Source organism: Cyprinus carpio, chromosome A15 (genome assembly GCF_018340385.1).
Source record: "Cyprinus carpio isolate SPL01 chromosome A15, ASM1834038v1, whole genome shotgun sequence".
Taxonomy (NCBI): Eukaryota; Metazoa; Chordata; class Actinopteri; order Cypriniformes; family Cyprinidae; genus Cyprinus; species Cyprinus carpio.
Window position 1 is genome coordinate 29,238,503 of NC_056586.1, and position 4,333 is coordinate 29,242,835.

The 4,333-nt window shown below is 36.9% G+C and overlaps 1 pseudogene; it reads right to left on the minus strand.

Annotated features, from left to right (window-relative positions):
• Positions 1-385: 385 nt before the first annotated feature.
• Positions 386-3,015, minus strand: LOC109080190 (annotated as a pseudogene).
• Positions 3,016-4,333: the final 1,318 nt, after the last annotated feature.

Here is a 4,333-nt window from a genome sequence, read left to right on the forward strand (position 1 = left end):
CATTTGGATTTATGATGAACCTCTACATTTTCAAACTCCTCATGGACCACTGGTCCAGTTTTTACCTAATTTGACCCAAATCATCTACAGACCATGCTGGCAAAATGTTGTGGATTTTGTGTCGATAGACAAAACTGTTTTTGTATACCACATCAACGAATTTGAGAGCATGATGCTAAATTCAATCCAAGGCTGTATCTCTGCAATGCTTTGTCATGTTGTCATCAAATTGACATGAGTTGTTGCCACCTTACTCTGACCACATTACATCAGGTCACAGAGAGACATCTTACAAAAATGGATATCAATGAAGGTTTTCAACATGATCGTGTGATCAGAGAGATTTTTTTTTTTTTTGTAGCTGATGCTGTATTTGCTGGTAAAGGAACTGTCCTGTTGTGAATATACTTTTAATTTGCTTTAAAGTTAGTATCTTGTAGCTTTGTTTGCACTGTTTCTTGCATCACTGTTGTCTGTCATTTGTTACTGTGAATGTGGAAAACATTTTTTAAATGGCATATTAAAGTGATATATTCCTTTAAAGCTTTAAAGTAAATTAAATTTATATTTCATTTTGCTGCATTACTATGCTGATAATGGCTACTTATCTGAGTACATTTAAAATTTTTCCCATCATTAATTTCACTTTTCAGTACACTTAATTTTTTTATTTATCTTTTATTAAAATATTTGTACAGCTGGAACAAGAAAACAGTAACATGAAGTAACAGCCAGATCACTGGAACCACAGAAAGACTGAAAAAACACCACCAACAGAGATCAACTCTATTACATAAAAATGACTTAAAACTGCATTTTTCTCCTCTGGAGGATAAATACTCAGAATGGTGCTCTAGTTGGAAGCGATAGTCGTGTCGATCCAGGAGCGCAGTTGGGAGATGCGGGCGTAGACTCCAGGGAAACGGGTGTCACAAGTGTTTATTCCCCCAGGACACAGAGCCCACCAGAGACCAGACCCCTGAACGCTCACCACACCAGAGGACCACCAGAATCACCCTGAGAAAAACACACATTTGATTTGAACAGCAGCAACACTGAGATGGTAATGTGCTTCTTCTTGATCTGTCTTCATATACCTGGCAAGATGAGGAACCAGAGGCTCCAGCACAGATCATGGCATCAGTGATAGTGTTCTGACCCCAGATCTGCTTGCATAAAGCAGGACTTATGATGGGTACACCTGTTTGCTGTAGGATCAGTGGGCTCGCTAAAACGAGAAGAAAACATGAAACATTGTCTTGCACAGTTAACAGATGTGTTGTTATTCTCTCAGTATATTTTTGTTTTACAGATGACTTACTTGTGGTGGCAGTTCTACCCCAGCCAGTGGTGAAGCAGCGGGTTCCAGGCAGGATGCTGAGGGCTGATGGAGCCAGACATACAGGAGAGATACGGGGAGTCAGTGTGACTGGAGACGACAGTTTCAGCAGAGCAATGTCATTGTTGATAGTTGTGCTGCTGTAGAGTGGATGGGTGATGACCTGCACATACAGAAAAGAGGGATCAATGCTGAAAGCTGCCTAAGTGAACTAAGATATAAGCTTACTATCTTTTTGTTGTTTTAACCCTTCTATTATTTTAACCTTTTTTCTATTGCCTCTATGTGCTGATAATTTTAAATGCATGCTAAAAGGTCATTTTGGCAACTTTTAAGAGTACACTTGAATATAGATGACCTCAGAGCATCTATTTTGATAATGACACAATTTTTTTTTTTTACTTCACACTTTTTAACTTTTTTTTTTTTCAGTGCTTTAATATCAAGTCAGCCAATAAAAAACACAACTGGATAACTTTCAATACATCAGCCATTCATTTGGATAAATGTGTAACAGTTACTCAAAAGTTCAAAACAATTATGAAAAAACATTTGTAACCATTTAGATCACTCCTTTGCATTAATGACAAAACATTATTATTATGTTATTATTATTATTATTATTATTGTTAATACATTTTGTTCAGGTTTAATGATTTGAGTGTTATTATGTAAAAAAAAATGTTTTGCTTTTAAAACAACATTAACAGTCAGTATAGTAGGAGTCATAAAGCATTGGTTGATCAATCATTTTAATTTCATCTCTGATCCACTGAGATCAATAAACATTGTTACCTTGGAAACTAATTTGACCTGGATGGGTTCAACACTGGAGCCACGATCATGTTCTCCAAGAATGACACGGTGATAGCCGACCCTAAAAAGATAAAGATAAAGATAAAGTCAATGGTTAAAAGACAGACAGAAAGCTGAAAGAGCATCTGTTAACCACTACTGAACATGATGTTTGTCAGATTGAAGACTCTTACACGACAGGGCAGTGGGCAGCAGTGAGAACCCAGTTCTGGTTGATCAGGGATCCTCCACAGAAGTGGAAACCACTGGGCAGCTGTTTCAAAGGTAAAAGCACTGAAAATGTGAAACTTACTCTTTAAGCAAAGCAGACAAATGTGTGTTTGAAATACAGATGAGTTACCTGAAGAGACACCTGCCAGGGCCAAGAACCAGAGATGGCATTCTGTCCGTTCACAATCTTGCTGCCGATCGTCTGTGGCTTAATCGCAGGCACTCCACAACCTGTTATTACAAAACATAACACATTGTTCATGAGACAAGCATGAGACAGGAAGCTCTTAAGGCAGGTTTTGTATTTTCTAAAATATATTTGCCCATCATTATTCTTGCAAACTTCTAAAGGAGACACTTACCCAGAGCAGAAGCCACCAGAGCAAAGCAGGTGATGGAGAAGATGGTGAAGGTCATGATGTAGATGAGTGTGTGATAGACTGTATCTCACTGATGTATCTGTAGGTCGTCACTCTTGCTTTTATATCATTTACAGCAGCTGATAAATCTGAGACGTGATGGAGGTCCATCCCATCAGCTCCGATGAGCTCATAACTGAGGAATGTTTAGATTTCTTATCGCTGGAGACAATCTGCATCTTCATTGTCCAGAGATGATGTCTTACGTGTGAAGAGGGTGAATTCTCCATTCTTTGTCCTTGAGACGCTGTTTGTGGCTTTTCTATTTCCTTGAGAAGAATCATACTTTCACTACTGTCATTGTATGTTATGAAATTATTTCAACATTTTTGTTGTTATCTGATGTGATGTTTAATCCACTCAAGTCAGTGTTGCTGAACAGGAAGAGACTGAAATTGTCAGTTATGAGAACTGCGCTGAAGTGAAAATAAAAGTTCTAATATCAGTTTATTACAGCAGTATAGATTAAACAAGCAAAATAGTTCTTATATGACTTCTTATCATAGCCACTGAAAAGAGATGGCATCAAGTCAACCATTTTCTCTCAACATATTTATTTAGCTATTTTACTTTAACTGCACTCCTCAGCAATGTCGTGTACATTTCTGGCATTATTTTTTAGAAAGCATAATTATAGTAATTAAATACACAGTCTAATTGTGCATGATGTCTTACTTACTTTATGGCTAAGTTTATATTTCTAATGCCTGGTATAATTTTCATCTAAAATTCTGCAGGCGTTCAGTGATAACAATTCACAACAGTGATGTTCACATTAGTCTCTAATAAGCTTCTGGACAGTCCCTGTTCTTGAGCTCACTAGTCTGGTCAGTAGCTTGTCATTGTCTCAGACTGGGCAATAATGTAATGTTACCAGTTCTGCTTCTGTGAACTGGAAAGAAACAAGGAAGAGACATAATTAACTAAAATGCAGTTCATTTAAAATGCAGAAATCATTGTGGAGATGCCCAACTTAACATACGCAGTCTGCCTTCTGTTTGTCATCCTGATGATAATGAATTTATTAATCGTGAAGTTTTGTCATAATACTCTAGCTTCTACTTATTCTGTAGTCTTCTGTACATCAGAATAGAGAAAAACAAAGTGTTAGGACGGTTTATATATAAAAAAGTTAAAAAACAAAATTAAATAACAATAGCAATAATGACAAGATAATAAGCCAAGATAAAAAAAAAATAGAAAGCTAGGTTTTTTTTAATAAAAAAGATAAATAGATAAAGTAAAATTAAAATAGAATAGAAAGTGCTAGATTTAGAGGGTCAAATAAAGATGGAACAGATGTGTTTTTAGTCATTTCTTGAAGATGGCTAAGGACTCAGCTGCTCAGATTGAGTTGGCCGGGTCTATCCACCAGGAAAGAACAGTTAATGAAAAAGTCTGTGAAAGTTATTTTGTGCCTCTTTGAGATGGCAGAATAATGCATCGTTCACTTGCAGAGTACAAGCTTCTAGAGGGCACATAACTCTGAAGTAATTAATTTAGGTAAAGGGGAGCAGAGCCAGTGGTGAGCAGCTACTGGTAGCCAGTG